The 23,118-nt window shown below is 33.2% G+C and overlaps 2 long non-coding RNA genes across 2 annotated transcripts in view; one reads left to right on the top strand and one right to left on the bottom strand.

Moving 5' to 3' along the window:
- Positions 1-3,803: 3,803 nt before the first annotated feature.
- On the top strand, positions 3,804-9,401 carry LOC110008564 (uncharacterized). Its single transcript, XR_002283532.2, has 3 exons — positions 3,804-4,107; positions 4,239-4,630; positions 8,102-9,401. It is a non-coding gene; the product is annotated as an uncharacterized LOC110008564 (long non-coding RNA).
- LOC148779452 (uncharacterized) overlaps positions 8,556-23,118 on the bottom strand; it is a 34,887-nt gene continuing 20,324 nt past the window's right edge. The window contains exon 2 of the long non-coding RNA XR_016045687.1: positions 8,556-21,306. This is a non-coding gene — a long non-coding RNA (uncharacterized LOC148779452). The remainder of the gene's footprint in view (positions 21,307-23,118) is intronic.

A 23,118-nucleotide genomic window follows, 5' to 3' on the forward strand; every position in this document is an offset into this window, starting at 1 on the left:
TTAGTATGGTTCCCATAGGTTTGCTATTTTATTAATAAGGTTAGGCTTCAAGGAGTTCACTCTTTAAAAGATCTATCTTGCAAATGGATTTTAGATACAAATTTATAGTGGTTTATTAGAAAAATATTTTGACTTATCACAAAATCCAAAATATTTTTGGAGACTTTTTGATAACCCTGGAAAAGAGGATCCACTTACATAAAACTGGGCTTGAGATAGATTAAGAATCTCAATCCACTCATTACATGGCTCTCTTTCTCTCTCTCCCCCCTCTTTTTTGTTTTTCTCACTTCCTCCCCAAGCTAATTTTCTCTCTCTAGAAAAATAGTCCCAATTACCACCCTACACTAGCAAGATCTTTCTTTCGGGCTCACCTAGTCGAGCCCTCTCGCACAAATGCGGTTATGCATTGTAGAACCATGCTATATGGGACACTAAAATATGTCAAAATCGATGTATGTGTGTATAAGTGGGAAATCATGCAACTAAAGCAAATAATGAAATACATCTTATTGGCACTGGATTTACATGGTTTACCATTTTGGGCTACATCCACAGGAGAAAGAGACAAATCCATTATTAACTCAAATATTACAATAGTCTTCCAAAAAACAAACTTTATTGGGATCACCGATTTCATTTAGAGACTTCTCTCTAGTATTTCATTCTCTGAGTTTTTTTTTTCCCAAAGACTTCTTTTTTCTAGAGGTTTTCTCGCTCTAAAAGAGAACTTCTCTTTTTCCCTCTCTCTTTTTTCTCTCTCTACAAAGAAAAAGCTTAAGACGAGGATGGTTGATTCTCTTTCATCTTTTTCTCTCTAATAAGAAGGGTAACTCTCTCTCTTCTTCTTCACTCTCTAATATGATGACAACTTTCTCTCTTCTTCTTCTCTCTATGAGAAAGACAACTTTATCTTTCTTCTTCTTCTTTTATGCTAAAGAAGGCATCATGTATTTCTGATACACCAAGAAGAACCCGCCCAAAGTGGCCCAAGAAATGTGTGCCCTAAAATGACCCAATTGAGGTGGCCTTAATTAAACCAACCAAAAGCTACATAGCGTCTCACGTGATTTCTATTTGTGTGAACTCAAAGAGATAAGAACCATATTTAGAAGTATATCCCATAATGTTTTAAAAAAAAGGTTCATCTCAATCTCCCTTTTTGGAAAGAGATAAGAGGAATATATTATCATATCAAAACCATATATGAGATCCTATTTGTATGGGATGGTGACTTGGTCAACAAGTCACCCTCTTCCACTTTCGAGCCACCAATATCAAACGGCTTGTAGGGACTTGAATTTTGTAAATATTATTGCCAATTCTAGTATCAGTAGTCAGTCTATGAATGCAAGCATCAAACTCTTAAATCAAAGGAAACGCACACAAAAAGGAATGGAAGCATTGCATTATCTGTATGGGAAGAATCAAATATAGAAAAAGGTATGTGATTTCTATTTGATTTGTTTGTTTTTGGAACAGATCCCCCCTAGATTCCAGGAATGGTATTAGAGCCGTAGTGGTAGAAATCTGCATTCAGATTTGATAATTGGTCTTGTTAGTGCATGAAACACAAAAATCATTCTTTCTTAGTGGTTCTGTCAGTGTATAATATACTATTGCTCTTGATTTGGACTATAATTTAGTTGAAAACAAGCCAATACAACTTTAAAATTTTACAAACACTTGCAATTACAAATCAAAAATAAAAATTGTAGAAAGGTAAGTGTTATAACAATAAACTATTGAATTTCAAATACATTAAATTGAGAAGATACAACACAACTGAAATCCCTTGCATATGAGCAAAACAAGTTACAAAAGGAGATCATCAAACTACACATGTATGTGTATGAGATCTATTGACCAAATACGTAGTACATAATTTGTTTACAAGACATATACATGGCATGGGACTTAAAAAGATTACAAGAGACCACAATCCTCAAATAAATCTTATACACGTATATACATTGTGCTGGGACCTTAGCATCATAAATTATAAATAATATGACCACAATATTTGACTTCATTTTCTTAACATTTTGGAAAGCATAAAAAGGACAAGATAAGAGTCACTAATCGCCATAAGGACCAGTCAATCACATGTGGCAAATAGCCCATAAAGATTAACTGTTCCACATTTCATATAATATTCACGTAATTCAATGGTTCACACGTGCTATTTATTTGAATTTTCCATATTCAATGCTTAGTACTTGAATCACATATAAAAAATCTAAAATCAAGACACTTATCCTTTGTCTCATCATCTTATACAAAGAGTATTACACAAGTTCTTAAATATCACATTATGAGCGTATTGATATTTTTAAGTTACAGCTTATGTGACTAGTCCTTGCTTTCCAAGTAATAATCAACATATAACATCTCAAGTAAGGTAAATAAATATACCTTGCGGTCATTTAACAACCATCTTGTGGAGAGCTAAGCCTTTGCTCTCGATCTGTTATTTCCTTTCATCTTTTCTTTCCTTATTCATAACTGTGCTCATGATCCAATTCATCTTTGAGTTTCTTTGGCCTTATTGAGAACATCATCTAACATTTTCTGGATATAACCAAGATCTTGACCAAGACTCGAATTTTGGTATCAAACCTTGTACTCTTGATCCAATGGAATTTATTCAACCCTCTCACCAATCTAATACACTCTATGAAGCCTCAAAACATCTAACAACTGATGCTTCATAGTTGGATTCCACTAGAGTGTGTGATACCCATATCCTACTTACACTTAAGATGTTGCTTATGCAGGTTTTTTGGTTTTTAAAATTGACAACTATTTAATCTTAGGGCCATAACTTTAAAACTATTCAATATTTACTCATGCGACTTATTCTTAATTAAAATTAGACTCAAAATAAGTAAAATTACATTTAGGGTTTAGTAGATAATTCCCGATCAAAAGGACACGAACAACTTGTGTCTAAAAGGGTTAGTTTTGCACTACGTAGTAAAAATTATTGGTTGACATATCTCTGATAAAATGATCATATCTTTCAAAATATGAGGAATTTTATCATGATCCTTTATTTAGATGAAATTAGACACAATTCCACGAAATAAAAACTCGGCCCTAACTCTCAAAACCACCACGTACAAAAGCATAAAGTTCTTGAACAAATCGTACACAAATCTGGCTTACTCCAAAGAATTGTCAATAACTTTCAAATTAGGAATAACTTGGCCATGAGACATTTTCCACGTTAAACTAAATTAAAAAACACAAAATATAACAAAAGATCATCATATTATATGAAGAAAATAAGCTCCTACCAATGTATGACAAACAATGATCAGATCTGGCAATTTCCAACCATGATCCTTATGCCGTTCGAACTATCATCCCTCAAAACCTTGGTAATTTAACTTTAGCTTCCATGATCAAGCACTCCTGCAATTTCTATATTACATTTTAGGTCAATTTTCAAGGGCTAAGGGATTCGTTTAGAGCTCAGCTTTGATACTACTTGAAATCAATGCTCTGGACTTGGACTACAATGTAGTTAAAAACAAGCCAATACAACTTTAGAATTTTACAATACACTTGCAATTCAATTTGAATATACAAATTACGAAAATTTTCTCCATACACCCCGTTTTTTGGTACCCGTTTCTCAAGAGAGTCAATGATTCAAAATATTTTTAGCAACGTCTTAATCTTTTGTATCCTCCAACGTTCTGGATCCCTTTGACCATATATTATTGACCCAAACAAAAGATGAAATAACACCCTTTTCCTTTTATCTAAATATCCAGTTAACATCTCTCTATCTCTCTCTCAAATACCCAAAGGTCTCAAGCCTCTTGCATAACCCACTCTCTAGAACATCTCTCCCTCTCTGTCAAAAAGCCACCGCTCTCTAGGCCCTGTTGCAACCCCAACATACCACAACGTCTCTCTCTCAAAAACCCACATATCTCAAGCCCTGTTGCAGCCCCACGAAAAGTATAGCAAGTTCAACGAATGAATCATTAAAAATTTTGGGAACAAGTTTGTCAGATTCTATTCTTTTTCATTCAAATTTTTTTGAGTAAGCTAGTTTTCAACCCTTGGGTAACCATGTGACTCTCATGGATATAGGTAACTTCATCTTAGTTAAACGTACTACGTCAAATGCATAACAAAGCTTTGTAATTTGATTATGGAATTTTGCATTTTCAGTTACACTTAGGGCTCATTTGGCTTATGTGAAAACTTGCCTCATGAAACAGGTTGCATAAGAAACATAATACATGTTTGGTTCATGGGTAAAGTCGATGAAAACCTTTTCCTTAAGAAATGGTTTTACCACCACAAGAAGGCAATTACGTCAAATGTAATCCCCACCTGGTACCACAAGGAGGCAATTACGTGAAATGTAATCCCCACCCTACCAGGTGCGGAGGAAGTTGCCGAGACGCGGACGCAAAAATCATTTCGGCCCAAAAAAAATGACGGACAAAAAATCCTGCATCGAACCCTCGCACTCGCCTCTTCTCACAAAACCCTCGCCCATCTCTCACAGCCCTCTCACAAACCCTTGCCTTTCTCTCGCAACCCTCTGCGTCTTGCCTCTCTCCCAACCCTCTGCAAGGATCCATTTGCAAGCTTCATCTTCTTCAAGGTAAGACTGTTTTGTTTCTTTGCCGGTTTTTTTTTTCGCTACTTGTTCTTCATCATATTGTAAAGATTCTTCCCCAAACAAGGTAGGTTTCCCTCATACGAACCACCATACAAAATACCTCATCTTCTTCAACAAGGATATTTATTTTATTTTTGTGATTTTCGTGTATTTTCCCTCTAGATAGCGTTTTTTTTAATGACTAATGCAAACATTTTTGCACTATGATTTTCCTAGGGAAATTTGTTACCTTTTTTTATTTTCTTATTTTATTGAGCATAGAAACACAATTTGCTCTGTAAGAAAATGTGGGTATGGCTTTTTTGTTTTATTTTTTTTTCTTTTTAATTATTTCCTGCTGGTTTTTCTTGTGGTTTTTGTAATTTGTTGTAGGGCTTGCGCAAACAAGCACACTTTTGCTCTGTAGAAATGTGCTACTTTGTGTTTTTTTGTCTTGTTGGTTTTGTTGTATAGGTTGAGCATACAAACACACTTTTTTCTGAAGAAATTTGTTGATTTTTTTTTTTTAGTTTTTTCCGGTTTTACTTACTGAGTATGTTGCTGTTTTGCTGTTTGGGTTGTCCATGCAAGCACAATTTGTTCTGTAGAAATTTTTGGCTTTTTTTGTTTTTTCTTACTGTTTATGTTTCCGATTTTGTTGCGTTGGTTGTACAAACAAGCACAATTTGCTCTGCCAAAATTTGTTGTTTTTTGTTTTTTGTTTTTTTTTTAATTTCTTGCTGGTATTTAAAAATGTGGGTATGGATTATGAAATGCTTCCCTTGAAAAGAAAAATACCATACCCAAGAAACATTTTACATGCTTTTTCAGATGAAAGTGCTTGCAGGCTTAATACACAAGCCTTTTAAGCTTAAGGATAAGGTATGTGTCCATTCATTGAGATTCCTAGGACCACAATATATCTGATGTGGGCCCTAAAGCTTTTGATGGTTAGAGTTGTGTGCGGACCAACTGATAGTGTAGTCCCATCATTAGTGTTATGTGAAGACCAACTGATAGATGGATTGATTTATATGATGAGCAGAAATCGTGAATGTTTGGAAGCAACTGTCAGAAATCGTTAGTGTTGTTGTTCCTTCTAATATGTGCAAAACTTTACATAAGTGAGTGAAAGGCTTGATGGTGGCTCAAGTATTTTATTCCTCGAGTTTTTTGTAGTTTCTAAAAGCATTTAAAAACATCATTGTTATCCAGTCAAAACCCATAACCTTGCTTGGTTTAGTAAGGCATTTAAAAGCATCATTGTTACCATCTTATTTTCTCAATCTCACTTTGTCTCTCTGCAACATGAAGATTTATTTTATGCTCTTCGGATTGTAATAGTGCTCTTGCCCTTTAGCATTGCCTAATCTAATAAAGTTTAGATATTTTTGAATTAGTTGATAATCTTTTCAAGCTTAGAGCTTCCTAAATTATTTGAAAATTTTAAAGTTCTCAGTTTCTCAAAGCCATTTGAAATTTAGGAAGCTTTGAGCTTCCTAAATTATGTGATTTCATCCATTTGAAGTACCCATTGCTTCATGTCTTAAACAGTTAATCATCATGGAAAAGAAGATGCATAGTTTGACCTACAAGCTTTGAACTAACAAAGAATATTGAGAAGCAAGGAGAATCTTGACTGCATGCGTTGCTAGCTTATATGCTTATGTTTAGATACATGTGTTTAGTCTTGACTAGATGCCTTTCTAGCTGTTAGCATTATCACCAACACCCATGGAAGAGAATTTTGAACATGCCTAGCTAGCTGTTAGCATTATATATGATTTCTTGTGAGAGTGGTATTTTTTTAATCATTGCTTGCCATTTAATATTTATCTTTCTTTTTTTGATTATTCCCAAGGTGTCCGCCAATGTTGGCCACTTGGTCTATAGACGGTATCCCAATTCACCAAATAGAGCTTGTGTTCGCCCCCTTCGCCATACAATAAGCCTCTGGAATTTTTCCTGTTTGTTGATGATATGGAAACTGAGATATTTGAGAATGTAGATTTCATCAGTAATAGAACTTCCAAGATGCTACACTTTTTAGGTATCTAAGTAATAGCACTTCCAAGATGCCACACTATTAACATTTGTAATTCTCCGGACCTACCCTTATAAACTTATTTTCCGTTAGAAATTTTGATCTTTTTGTTATGAATATAAAGATATGTTATAATTATTTGAGAATTTACTAGAAAAGGGGATGGAACTCTATTGTGAGAAATCCATATTCATGTTTATCTAGATTGGTATGAGTGCAACCAGTGCTGAAGTGTTTGATGCTCTCAGCTCATCAGCACAAGCTAATATGCTATGCTACATTCTGCTTTCTTTATGGTTCTTTTGTTGTTGGTAGATAATTGTCTTTAATTATAAGGAAAAGGAAGTTTGAGTAATGTTGCTGACATCATTATATGGACGAATTGAGGACTTTTTTTATGTATACTCTTTGGATTCTGATGTCACCTGTGACAACCATGCAGATGTGCACTAGAAATGATTGTGGATTAAGCGATGATCTTAGATTTTTGTTGTGTTCACTGCTATTGGATCGATGATTGCAAGTGATGCCAGGCTATTCATTGATCATTGTTGTTTAGAATGTTGACTAGTTTGATGTTAATTGCTAGCTTATATTCATCGTGCAAGAGACTGTTTGAACTTTGAAGCAAATATGGTTCATTTAAACTCAATTTAATATGGATATCAAGTGACATTCAAGTTCTAGATTTGTATCGGAATTGTAATAGGATCGGTGTGAATTTTGAACATTCGTTTAGAAATTTGGTTGAATAAAATGCAATGTTAAATGATTTGAGGTTAAATGCATGCATTTTAGTCTTTGTTAAATGATTTGAGGTTAACTGCAGGCATTTTATATTGTTAAAAGTTTCTTTGATTATTTGATTTGGATGAAACAAGATATTTTGAGAAACAATAAAGTGAATGATAAAAGCAACATTATGATTAAGAATGATTAAAATGGCTTGGGAGTATTGAGAGGGGTGCCATCCACATACATGTATAACACGTATGTAACGGGTTATGGCTTATTTTATATATCAATTTTTTAATATATCAATTTTGAACTCCTTAATGATTATGATCTTGGGCTCATTAATGATTGTTATTTTAACATTGTGAGTTTATTTGATGCGGTTGTGATCACAATGTTAAGATACAATCTCTCTAGATTACACAAAGTCACAAAGGGAGGCAATTTGCTTCACATGTTTTAGTTGTGGCAGATAGAGTGAAGGGTAGTGTTTATCACCCTTCACCATTGTGAATTGCCTTCATGAATGGATCTCAATTTGGTGTTTTCTTAACAGTACTATACCCTTTTTTTGGTTGTTGAAACCTGATGTACTTCAATTTGTGTTTTCTTAATATTGAATATGATTTCATGCATGGTAACACTATGAATTTTATTAAAATGCACTCATTTATGTGCCGGTCGTATTTGTTCAGGTAAATTCTACCTCCTAGATGCAGGCTATATGTGTGGGTTCATGATACCATAGTGCAACTTGTTACCATCTTCATCTTCAGGATTATGGAGGTGCTAATAATCCCAGGACAAGACAAGAAATATTTAATTATCTACGCTCTTTACTGCGAAATGCTGTTCAACGTACATTTGGCCTATGGAAGACACCCCCGCCCCCCAATCTTACAGAAGCAATTTCTCTACCCATTTGAAACTCAAGTCAATATCGTCATAGCAACATGCATATTACACAACTATATCAGGATGACAAGAATTGTCCTCACTGATGAGGAGTCAAGGTTTGAAAATGTTGTATTGGAACATGCAGATCAAATGGTGTAAGAATTATCCTCACTAATGAGGAGTCTCTTGGTGGTATAAGATCAAAGGGATAGAAATACAATCTTTTAAAAAATTTCCATTATATAAAAAGTCAAGGGTTTAAATGCATAAATATCTCAATATAAAATCATAATATTCAACCTACAAACATGGTTTATACACATTTGAATAATAAAATTCAACCCTAATAGGTTATTTACAATTCCCTTACTAAAAAATTCAATTAAACTGCATACACTGTTCAAATATTCACATTGTACATCTCTACAACATATTTGACATCTCTACAACATATTTGACTTGCATTCGTAATTCTTCATTATGTCAAAATTATATGATAATTTTATTTTCATCCTTCATCCTCATCATATATCATAATATCTCATGCATATCATACACTTGATCATAATAATTCAATAAGATTTCAATTCGCGTAAACAATAATGTATAGCATTAAAGCTCAAGCCGCAAGATTAAAAAACAATTTCAATATTCACAAAACATACTCAACTTAACCAATTATGAATCCATTTAATAGCTGTAAATATATCAAATTAACATACAAACATACATGGGGAAACCATGGTTCGAACCTTTTGTGTCAAGGCCACTAAAGGGCCTTTGAGGATTTAATCTTGTCCCATTGTGTAAGGCACGTGTGATAATAATAATTCAAGGAGAACAATCCAATAGGAAGCAAATGAACATATTTATTTCACTTAATGGATATCAAATCATGAGAGAGACATGTATCAAAATAGCCTTTCAAAGTTGAGAGAGATACTACATAAAATAAGGAAGTTACAGTGAAATTACACCATGTGGTCTATAATGGACCACACGAACTTTTTAACATTGAAAAGGTAACTCAATGGATTATTTCTTATGCTCAAATATGATGAAATAAACCTCTCATCGGTTGTATATTCTCAATAAAAATTTCAGAAAAATAAGATCAAGAAATCAAGTTGAAACTACTCAAGATCATGAAGGAAGCAAGCTAGTCTACACATACTATGTGTATGGACTATATTATTGTTTTAGGACTTTTCAAATATCAAGTTTTCATTACAAAAAATGAAAAAAGCTACTGTAAATTAAGAATTACAACAATCTTTGATAATGGAAATGAGGTAGGAATTAAAAATATTAGAAGAAAAATTAATACTTTAATGAAGCAATAGTATAGGCTTGATCACATAAATGATGAACTACTCTATGGAAGGGTTTCAAATGAAAGCTCAAGGAAGAAGATGGTATCATGAGTAACCACATTTTTGTCAAGCTCTCTCTCTCTCTCTCTTTTTGAAGTGAATACTCAAGTTAGAGTTTTAATTGATCTCATAAGTTACTTTTGTATTTAGATCATAAAGATGGATTTGATCTTGATCCATGATGCTTTAGATCAATGGTACATGAGAGGTTTTTATCCAAACTACTCATCCATATCTTATCACCAAGATCAATGGATGAGCTTTTGACACTTTTCATTCCTTAAAACTTAGGTTTATAATCATTTTACTTTGAAGTTCTTGGCACCATGTTTTATTTCCCATTTAATCCAAATTCATGTTTACACTTATGTCCATGGTTTTGAATGATTTGTGAGAATCAATAAAATACAAGAACATAGACATAAAGGTAATATGAGATATCTACACATGTGAATAATATATCTTATGACACTACCAATAGGATTTTAACAACACTAAAGTTTCATATGAGTCAAACCTATAAGGTGGTGTCACATAAGATATACTCACATGCTACAAAATCATATGTAGATAATAATATGAATTAAATTAATTATCAAAATTTCATGACTTCACACATGCAAAAAATGGCATATATGAGCAAAAAAACCATGTGACTTAAATCAAATTTAAGTTATAAATAAATATAACACTTTAAATAACAAGATAACATGTTATAACATAATACCAACAAAAGAATTAATGACAAATAGGTCCCCACATAAATATGATGTCAACATGATGTCATGCATGAGTGGGTAGATATGATGTCAGCATAATGTCATGCATGAGTGGGGAGGTAGGCGTGTGATGTGGCATCCCCATAGAATGTCCTTATTTGGTATTTATGTCAAACAAATTTGAAAATCATATTTTATTGTTTTAAAAAAACTGAAAAAATCTCCAAAAATTTTAAAAATTCTGTAAATAATTTCTCAATATTATTATATAATTTTTTATCAATATAAAATATTTTCTCATCAATTTTAGATTCATATAGGCCAAAGGTAAATGGGATCTCTAGACTTATAACACTAATCAGAGTCTTCCATTGGGCCAACCTGAATGACGTTCCACCGGTGTCTCAAGCCAACCCAATAGACCTATTCTCCATAGTTTATAATAGGAAGACATAATTGGTCACATCAAAGTCACTAAGCCAAAGCTTCCCGCCACCAAGGGTTCAATGGATTACTAGTGTACCCTTATGGGACATGTTTCTACTCAAATACAAGGGTCATCCCAAAGTACATGCACACTAGCTCTTTTAAGTCTGATAACACTATAGAAGAGTGGCTTCCCCATACGACTGTGGGTGCACATGGTATGGAACGATCTTGTGCCAAGATACGTGCTCATGTCCCATGAATCGACCATTCTATACAGGACGAATACTCTTTTAAATACTCGGGTTTTATTATTCTCGATTGGATTATCTGAGCTATGGCTTATCACATCAATTATGAGGCATTCTAATAAATATAGTCCTGATTGGGAGGTGATCTCACACCTCCCTGAGATTTCACACTCTCAAAATGTATACTCTCATAGCCTCAAATACTCGATGTATATGAATCTGGGCCCCACTGTGCCAAGCACCCAGATTCAGTCTCTCTCTAACTCCTACTGAACATAATAAGACTATTAGCTTTAAGGCCTTGAAAGACCACATAGTCAACATTCTTCCACTTGGCCTTTTGAGGCCTTATGAATGATTCCCTCTCTCCTTCTTATACACAATGATTTAATTTAAAACATCCATTCTCTACCAGAAAAGCGACACTCATATCATGCAAGGGGGCAAGTATCAACAACCAAGTTAACTTTCTCAATCTCATATCATGCATAAATATAAACCATTGTATACTCCATAAGCATAGTCAATCAACATGGTCTATTAATGTAATCAATAGTTATGAACTAATAAAAGTAAGTGTGGTCAAACATATGCAATCGCAAAAGCAAATTGTCAAGTACTCTTTCTATGTCTGGTGTATATCACATAAACCACAAATCACAATTTAAATGTCTTGTTCGATCTCTTTCATCCACATATTTAATCAAATATCATAAAGTTTATGTGTCAATATATCACATCATTCTCACGCTAATGCTTGACATGCTAACCTACTAGGTGCTAATTGCGGAAGGAATCATCATCTTCAACAATCATATATTCTAAGAATGCAATGGGTATCCCTAAAGGAAAAGAAATATGAGAACATAAAGTCTGGTAAAGAGTACAGTACTTTTATGTACATATTCATGATAATTTATGTTTATAAAGATTGACATATATGTTCACATCTATCTTCTTACTTGCTCTCTCAACATTTATTCATGTATTCAAAAGTTCACAACTCTATGTACATATCAATTCTCAAGTAACACAAATTTTTATTTGAACAAAAGTTCATTAAAATCATGCTTTAATCTCATTCATTGTTCTTAAAGTTTCCTTAGTTACGAACTGGTACTTTATCCATTCAAAACCAAAGTGTGGGAGTAGTGCTTGAACTTTCAAGCATTTCACCATTCAATACATTCAATCTCTTATTGATATTACACTCGGATTATATGACTAACAGGTGTCATTATGAACCTATTAATTAGATCCAATCTCAAGATCAAGAGAGGTTCAATTATACATGTCCGAGTGACCAAACACATTATAAGTTCGAATCAATTAGGACAATAGTTCATATAATGTAGGACTCATCAAAGTTTATTGGATTTCTCTCACATTTAACCTCACAAATTATTTCATGATAATCAACCAATTGCATTAAGTCATACATATTGTCCATGCATAGATAGTCACTATTAGTGTGACTAGCCCACAAAATGAGGTGTCCTTATCATTATATAATCATGTCATAATCCACATATAAATATGAATCTTTACATAAGGTATCATATACTACTAAAAATATTTTCAAGTGGCTTATGCGTACTTCACTAAAAAGCCTACTAGCCTTTTAGAGACCGGTAGAAGCTATCTAGTGGATCATCTATATGAAATTGAACGCATATGATCACCATGGCATGAATGCATGTATAGACAAGTGAGGATCTATTACCATAATGTCACACAATTTATCATTGAAAATTCAAAAATCTATCGAAGAGATGCTTCACAACTCTAACAATTGACATGTCTCTAAGTGACTTAAAACTTCTCACTGTGGCACTACATGAAAACAATAATACTTATAATGCAGTGGAAGAAAATGGCCCATGAGTTTATAAAATAATCAATTTTCACATAAGAGTTCAAACACTCCTTTCGGCTTTTATTTACAAATCATTATAATTCAACGCCTCTTCCAATTTTCTCATAAGTGAAATTAATTTGAGATATAAGTGTTTTTAAAATCAATACCAGGGTTCTATCTTTGAGGATGATGTGGTTTTACTATTTACACTTATTAAAGATGCTCCTACTGAAACCAACAAAGTTGCCTTTCAAAATAACTTGAATTTGTGTCTTAGAAAGCAGTTTACTGTTAAGTAAAAATTCAAAGGTTTAAAAAATGACTTTATTCAAAGATTGATGACTATGAGATACTCCAAAATATTATGACAAATGGTTATGTGGTCATACCATAATGTTAAAAGACCCTCTATAAGGGTGATCTTCCAAAATGGAAAAAATATGAAGTTTAGCATAGTCATAACTCTTTAATAGAAAGACAATATAAAGTAGCAATACACAAAATGTGTGTGGAATCCCTTTTATGGTTCTAACATTCTCTTGTGCTAAAAAATTTTAAATATAGAAATTCTCATTCAGAAGAACAAGTGTTTAAGATAAAATCTCTTTCATCACATTTTCTTAATTGTTACAATCCATACTTAAGATACATTTTGGTTCGATTGATCTCAATTTCCAAAATAGTGAAAAACATGTTACTATAAAGGAAAATGTTATCTCATACATGAAAATCCTTTTTCATGACCATTGAGCCTAACGTTCTATGTAATAATCTTCATATGACATTCATAACATAATACCACATTCACTTACTCACATAAGAATTATGGCGGGATCATACATCACTAAGTACTTATAGTATGATAATATAATACATCACATTATCTCATCATTTAAGAAAGCTCAAAATATTAAAGCGTGTAGCTTGAGGCACCATAAGAATTAGTCAATGCCATATTCATGATACATCTCATGAGTTCTCAAATTATGAAGTAACTCACAAATAATAAACATTTCTCATATCTCATAATTCTCAAACAATCACAAGTGCAATCCTTACATATGTCATATATCTTGAATTAGCCATATCCATAGGATCGGTAATTTGAATCATAGATCATAGATCTATAATTAAATTACTTAAACATATTCCATATGCCTTAAGCTTATATAAGAGTGGACACAAGCATTCGAAATCTCAATATGTAAGTATCGGTCTAATTCAAGTTTATAGCTTATGTGACGAGTCCAAACCTTCTAATTATTAAACTCATATAATACATCAAGATATTCTACCAATAATTGCTCACATGATATCATAAAACCAAAATGGTTGTTCTCTAAGAAATGAATTCTCAATATATTAAAATCATGTTCATAAGTAGAAAGAAGTCGTACCTTATGATTTTAAAGTGACCAAGTCATAATGTGCCAACACCTTTGTTTTCGATCTGTGATTTGGTTCACCTTTTATTTCTCTCTTTTGTAACTATGATCATTATCTCATCCATCCACATGTGTCTTTAGTCTTGTTGTCAACTTCATCACTCACTATCCGGGATTAGTCCAGATCGAAACCAAGACTCGGGTATCGGGTATTAAAACTTAACACTCACGATTCGATGGGATTTATATAATTCTCTCACTGATCTAAAACACCCTAAGAACTCACAAGGATTTCAACAACGTATACTTCATAGTGGGATTACAAAAATATACAGTATCGATGCCCTTCTCACACATTGGATATAGGAAATAATGTTTTTCTATTTTTTCATGATGAGTACGGTACATTTCAATGGACATAACTTTAAATTTACACATCATTTAATCATTAGACTTATTCTTAGATAAAACAAACTCAAAATTAGACAACTTCATTTAGAAAGTAGCATTGAATAATGGTCCGAAGTGGATCAAATAACATGATTCTCATAACAATTTTTGCTTTGTGTAGCAGAAATAACAGTATGATAGCCCTCAAGTAAAATGACAATAATTTCCAAATATGGGGAATTTTTCTATGAGCCCAAATGTACATTTAAACTAGACTCGATTTCTCAAAAGTACAAAGTGGTCCTAATTTATTCCCATAAGTTTTGATTAATCAAACCCCCACTGAAAAAGGTATAAAGTTCTTGAAAATGTCTTTCTCAGATTCGACACACTTTAATAAATGGTCAATAACATCCAAAATATACACAATATTATTATGAGACCTTTTCTATATGAAAATAAACTCAATAACACAAAATACTACCAAATAATATTATCTTATATAAAGTATTGAATGCCCTACCATTCTCTTACAAATATACAACAGTTTTGAAAAATATTCATTCACAATTCTCATGCTAATGATACTATCAATTCTCAAATTCAAAGCATATACATCATGGCAATCATGATCTAGTATTTATGCAATTTAAAAATTAAATTATACACAATATAGGAGGACTAAGGGACCATATTAGAGCCTTGCTCTGATATCATTTGTTGGTGGTATAAGACTAATGGGTTACAAATGCAATCTTTTAAAAAATTTCCTTTGTATAAAAACTCAAGGGTTTAAATGCATGAATTTCTTAATACAAAACCATAATACATATATTCTAGCATACAAACATGGTTTATATACATTTGGATAATAAAATTTAACCCTAATAGGTCCCTAACGAATCTCTTACTAAAAAAATCAATTAAATTGAATACAATATTCAAATATTCACATTGTACATCTCTACAACATATTGCATGACTTGCGCTCGTAATTCCTCATAATATCAAAATTATATGATAATTTCATCTTCATTATTCATCCTCATCATATATCATAATATCTCATACACATCATAAACTTGATCATAATATATCAATAAGATTTCAATTCGCATAAACAATAATGCATAGCATTAAAGCTCATAATGCAAGTTAAAGAACAATCTCAATATTCACACAACATACTCAATTTAACCAATCAAGAATCCATTTAATAACTGTAAATACATCAAATTAACAAACAAACATACGTGGGGAAACTATGGTTCGAATCCTTTGTTCCAGGGCCACGAAAGGGCCTTTTGAGGACTTAATTTTGTCCCATTGTTTAAGGCACGAGTGATAATAATAACTCAAGGAGATCAATTCAATGACCAAATGATCATATTTATTTAACTTAATGGGGATCAAATCATGAGAGAGACATGTATCAAAATAGCCCTTCAAAGTTTGAGAGAGATGCTACATAAAATAAAGAAGTTATGGTGAAACTACACCTTGTGGTCCATAAGGAACCACACGAACTTTTCAACATTAAAAGGGGAACTCAATAGACTATTTCTTATGCTCAAATATGATAAAATAAACCTTTCATCAGTTGTATATTCTCAGTAAAAATTTCAAAAAAATAAGATCAAGAAATAAAGTTGAAACTACTCTAGATTATGGAGTAAGCAAGTTAGTCTAGACATACTATGTGGATGGACTGCACTATTTCTTTGGGACTCTTCAAATATTAAGTTTTCATGACAAAAAATGAAGAAAGGAAATATAAATTAAGAATTACAGCAAGCTTTTGATAATAAAAATGAGGTGGGAATTAAAACTATGGGAAGAAAACTTAGTACCTTAATGAAGCAATATTATGAGCTTGATCACATAAATGATGAACTACTCCATAGAAAGGTTTCAAATGAAAGCTCAAGAAAGAAGATGGCCTCATGGGTGACTACATTTTTGTCAGTGGGTCTCTCTCTCTCTCTCTTTGAAGTGAATACTCAAGTTAGGGTTATAATTGATCTCATAAGTTACTTTTATACTTAGATCATAAAGATTGATTTGATCTTGATATTTGATGTCTTAGAATCAATGGCACATGAGAGGCTTTTATTCAAGCCACTCATCCATATCTTATCACCAAGATCAATGGATGAGCTTTTGACACCATTCACTCCTTAAAACCTAGGTTTATAATCATTTTACCTTGAAGTCCTTGGCTCCATGTTTTATTTTTCATTAAGTTCAAATTCATGTTTACACTTATGCCCATGGTTTTTGAATAATTTTTTAGAGTCAATAAAATACAAGGACATAGACATAAAGGTAATATGAGACATCCACACATGTGAATACAATATCTTATGATATCACCAATAGGATTTTAACAACACTAAAGTTTCATATGGGTCAAGCTCATAAGGTGGTGCTACGTAAGATATACTCACATGCTACACAATCATATGTGGATAATATTATGAATTAAATTAATTCTCAAAATTCCATTACTTTACGCATGCCAAAAATGACATATATGAGCAAAACAAACATGTGACTTAAATCAAACTTAAGTCATAGCAATATATAACGCTTTAAATAACAAGAAAACATGTTATAACATAATACCAACAAAACAATTAATGACAAATTGGTCCCCACATATATATGAGGTCAACATGATGTCATCCATGAGTGGGGAGGTGGGGGTATCACGTGGCATCCCTATGGCCACTTGGGATCCATGTGGCATCCCCATAGATTGTCATTGTTTGGTATTTTTGTCAAACAAATTTGAAAATCATATTTTATTGTTTAAAAAAAATTGAAAAAATCCCAAAAATTCTCTAAATAATTTCTCAATATTATTACACAACTTTTCATCAATATAAAATATTTTCTCATCAATTTTATATTAATATAGGCCAAAGGTAAATGAGATTTCTAGACTTATAACACTAGTCAGAGCCTTCCATCGGACTAACCTGAATGACACTCTACCGGTGTCTCAAGCCGACCCAATGGACCTATGCTCTATAGTCTATGGTAGAGACATATAATTGATCACATCAAAGTCACTGAGCCAGAGCTTCCCGTCATCAGGGGCTCAATGGATTACTGGTGCACCCCTGTGGGACATGTTCCTACTCAAATACAGGGGTCATTTCAAAGTACATGCGCACTAGCTCTTCTAAGTCGGATAACACTATAAAAGAGTGGCTTCCCCATACGACTATGGGTGCACATGCCCTGGAATGGTCTCGTGTCCGGATACGGGTTCATGTTCTACGAGCTGACCATTCCATATAGGGCGAATACTCTTTTAAATACTCGGGTTCTATTATTCTCGATTGGATTCTTCAGGCTCTGGCTTATCACATCAACTATGAGATATTCTAATCATTATAGTCCTGACTGAGAGGTGACCTTCACACCTCCCTGAGACTTTATACTCTCAAAATGTATACTCAATGCCTCAAATAATCGGTGTATATGAGTCTGGGCCCCAGTACGCCAAGCACCCAGATTCAATCCCTCTCTAACTCCCATTGAGCGTAAGACTATTGGATTTAAGGCCTTGAAAGACCACATAGCCAATAGAGTTGAGGTTTGAAATTGTTATAGTGGAACATGCTGATCAAATGGTGCAACCACCCATAACTCTTAATGAGGGCGAGGATGATGTTGCTACAAAGTTACATGAAGAAATTGCTAATGCAATGTTGGAGCGATATCGATATAGGGTTTAGGATGCAATAGTTGTGATGGTATTCTTCACATCTTTATAGTACTTGCGCTGCTGTTATGCATTTCGAGATTGGATATGGACATCATGTGTTAAAAGATGTATTCTTGCATTGGAATGGAAAAAGTATCCTTAAATTTTGTATTGCAAATATTTTTTCATTAATTTTATAGGATAGAGATTAAAAATAAAAATAAAAATGCACAGACTAGTTAATCAAGGCTTGGTGTTTGTATAATTTAATAAAGTGAACCAAACTTGTGATCTAAACCATCTATTTTTTTAAACATTATACAAAATTGAATGTTTTAAAAAAAATTATCATAATGGGATGGATGTTGATATCAAATCGATTATATTTGCATAATGGGTATTAATCAAGATTTTAGGAAATAGTTTACCCATGGGTTACCAAACATACGAAACTGGTTGCATAGGAGTTCTAGAAATTAATGACCCATGTGAACCAAACATGAAAAAAAAAAGGATTGGTGCTATTGCAGAAATTGATGACCCATGTGAACCAAACATGAAAAAAAAAAGGATTGGAAAGCTATTGCACAAGAAACTGTTTGCATATGAAAATTGTTTTCCATATGCAAACTGTTACAAACGAGCCCTTAATGTAAACTACCTAATAGTTTGATAATAAATGGTTTTTGTTGTTCAAACACAAAGTAGCTAAGAAAATTTTTAGGTTGATGACATAGCTTGATACTCGAGATCCTATATTCTGTGAAGTTCTGAGATACACCTGAAAAGTGTCTGGGGGTATTCCCAAACAAGACCAAAGTCACACTAGGATGGATTAAGCCATAACTACGTTTATAATCAGAGGCAAAACGGTGAAAGGAGAGCATGGATCGATGATGAAAGGGTTGGCACACTGTGAGTCGATAACTAAAAGATTACAAGGCATGACTTCTTCCTACCTTTATGCATGATTTGAGTGAATTAAGAATTAATTTGTTTGAGAGCAACCATCTTGACTTCATGCTATCTTATGATTAATGATTAATTAAATATCTTAGCATGTGATATGATTATTATGATCAGAAAGCAATGACTAGTTACATAAGCTATAAACTTGAGAAAGGTCAGTACTTCCATATTGAGATATTTAGATGTGTGTGTACACTCTCATATGAGTTAATGACACATGACATATGCATGAGTATTTTGATTCTAGATCAATGATCTTTAATTTAAAATATCAATCCATTGTATATGGCATATTCAAGAAAATCGAGTCTGTAGGATTATTTATGTGATTACGTGAGTAATGTGGAATAGATCTTTTATGTTTGTGACATGAGAACTTATGATATGTGTCTTGAGTATGTCATGCTTTATCCTTTTGAGTTTTCTAAGATGCCAAGATGATGAAGTCAAGAATTGTATTCTCATTTGGTGAATACTTTGTGATGCTTAGATCTTGGCATGATACATGTATATACATGTGAGTATGGTTTAGGAGTAATTATGAGTAACATGTGACGATTAATACCTGGCAAATTAGGCTCATTGGTCATGAAAAAGGGTTTCATGTTTGAGAAGATTTTCCTTAAAGTTGCATTTTTTTACTATTTTAAAAATCGAGAACATCCAATGCAAATGGATTGTGATAACTAAGAACAAACGATGAAAGGAAATTGGTTTTAAATACTTGTTTTCCTCAACCAGGATCTCCTAATTTCAAATGTTTGAGCATAAGAGGATAAGAATCTAAAGAGGAGAATCTTTCCTATTTTGTGTATTTCAAATTTACCTTACTTTTCAATAAAGGTTATGATTATACAAAACTCCACATCATATTAGTTTAGAGGTTCACCCTAAAGGGGTTCCATTAGCATAATGGTATGACCACATAAGTATGTGTCATAGACTTCTGTAATAACTCATAGTCAACAAGCTTTGAATAGAGTTCTATTTGAGACCTTTAAAGTATTTCTTAAAAGGAGCTTGTATTTTCAAAACCATAATGCAAGTTATTTTAAAAAACAACCATGTTAGTTTGAGTGGGAGCATGTTTGATAAGTAAAATAGTGAAACCATCTTCAAAGGAGAGTCTTGGTCTTGATTTTGAAATTTTTTATCTCAAATATATTTCACTTATGAGAGATTTAGAGGAGGCATTATATGAGAATGATTTGTGGAGAACCGAAATGAGTTTTTGAACTCTTATTTGAAATTGGTCTTTCTATAAACCTATGAGTCATTTCTCCTGCTGCATTATAAGTATTCTTGCTTTTGATTTTGTGCCACATTGAAAACTTGAGTCACTTAAAGAAATGCCGCTTGTAAAAGTTGCTAGGCATTCCTATGTTAAACTTTTGATTTTTCAATGGTCAATCACGTGGGGCTAATGCATAGAATCTTGACTTGACTAAATATTTCATGCCATGGTAATCATAGTCATTAACTTTCACATGGGTGATCCACTGGATAGCCTCTACCAGTCTCTTAAAGGCTAGTAGACCTTTTAGTGGGGCATTCACAAGCCACTTGAAAATGTTTTAATTAAAATTTGAGACTTTATGTAGGGCTGCATATTTATTTGTGGGTTGTGATATGACAATGTGTGGTAAGGACACCTCATTTTGTGGACTAGTCACACACTTAGTGACTATTTAAGGGATAACTAGACGAATACAATTAATGCAATTGTTAATTTTCCAAGAGATGACTTATGAGATTAAAGTATAAGAGACTTCCATTAAACATTGTTAAGTCCCACATCATATGAAATCTTGTCCTAAATATTCCGAACTTTAAAAAAAACAAAAAATGCTTCGTTACCTATAAGTGAACCTTTGTGATCATGGGGGTGGGACTGATAAGATCCATCCACGAAGGCATCTACTTGCCAACAAATCCGAGTATAGTTTTCATGAGAAAGTGAAGGAATCGGATTGTCAGTGAAGTACATAAAAATCCAAGCACTACTATCACACTCTAGTTTCAAATGGACAATATACCAGTCCATGATAAGGAAGGTTTAAGAATAATGCATGAATGAGAGAACATGATGAGAATTTGTACGAGTACAAACATATGATACTTGAGATTTGATATAAACATAATGTCGTGAGCATTTGAACACATGAATGAGTATTGAGAGAGCATATAATAACATGGATATAAGCATATATGTGAGCATATGTGTGCTTGTAAACATGAGCATGAATAATCAGATAGTATCAGCATGTGCATGAGAACTTGTATGAAAGTAAATAGGAAGCACAAGAACACATGAGAATGGAAAGACTGAAGTTTATAACATGAATTTGAGAAAAACATTATCATTGTAACCATTTGTGGGAGGCTACTCGAATCTTAGTCCACCATTCTGCTCTTATGAGCGTTATACTCTTAGCCATGCCATAAACCCCCATATCCTTTTCTTTTGAGCATACCACCTGCCTCTGAGAATATGTGATCATTAAAAATGAGGATTTCTTTTGCATTAACAACTACGAGAGTATCATATGAGTCATTGGCATGAGTATGATGTCGAAAGATGGCATATGGACAATATTTGGCTTGATTTATGGGTATTATGTGTGTGCATAGGATGGATCACATGTGATATTGAGATCATGGGTTATGTCATGATTTATCTTGAGTATCATTGTCATCATTATGAGTATGCTTGTGTGATTTGATATTAAGAATGTGAGTATACTTGAGTTTCTTGAGAATTCTTGAGAATATGAGGGAATGAAGTATGTATGCGAGTATGTATAAGAATGTGAGATAGCCATCCTGAATATAAGGCCTCAAAACGCCAAGTGGGAGAATGTTAGATTTATGGAGCTAAGATTATCTCGATCAGTGAGAGTGAGTGAGAGAAAATGAGTATGCCTCTTGGTTGTGGTGATTGGCCAGGGCTAGGAGATCCAAAATGAGTATACAAAGAACCTGAGTATCTATCTGAGTATCGGCTCTGTGTGGAGTGGTATGTACCTTTACACTCGACCACACCACGACATGTGCATTTACAGTCATATTTTGGGAAGCCACGCTTGTATAGTGTGATTTACTTAAGAAGGGCTAGTGTACATGTGCCTTGAGATGACCCATGTATTTGAGCACTTATATGTCCCACAAGGGTACACCTATAATCCATTGAGAATTAGATGAATAAAACTTGATTAGAGTGATTTTGATGTGGCTAAATTATGTGTCTTTTCTAGAGATTGTAGAACATAGGCCCGTTGGGTCATCTTGACAAATTGGACCACCATTCCGGACTAGCCCAATGGAGTACGCCAATACCTAATCTAAAGCCTAAATATCGCATTTACCATTTTTACCATTTTATTTTGATTAATAAAGATGAGTTTCTGATAAAAATGTGATTTTTGTGGGAGTTTTTGAGAATTGTTTGAAAGTTTTTAAGGCACAAAAATCCCATTTTACACTTCGTTTGGGGAAAATTCCAAACGAAGACATCCCAGTAGGGTCCACGTGGCACCCAAGTGGCCATAGGGTGACCACATGGCGACCCGATAATCTTCCATTTATGTTGACATCATCATGACATCAAAGTCTAGATGGTTGTCCTATTTTGGAATTTCTTGATGACAAATGCTCAATGGGAGAATGAGATGATCATGACTAAAATGATATGCCTCAGGTTAAGTATATCTTTAAACAATTACGAGTAAT

Source organism: Amborella trichopoda, chromosome 12 (assembly GCF_054954075.1).
Source record: "Amborella trichopoda isolate Santa Cruz 75 chromosome 12, AtrichopodaSantaCruz75HAP2 v2.0, whole genome shotgun sequence".
NCBI lineage: Eukaryota > Viridiplantae > Streptophyta > Magnoliopsida > Amborellales > Amborellaceae > Amborella > Amborella trichopoda.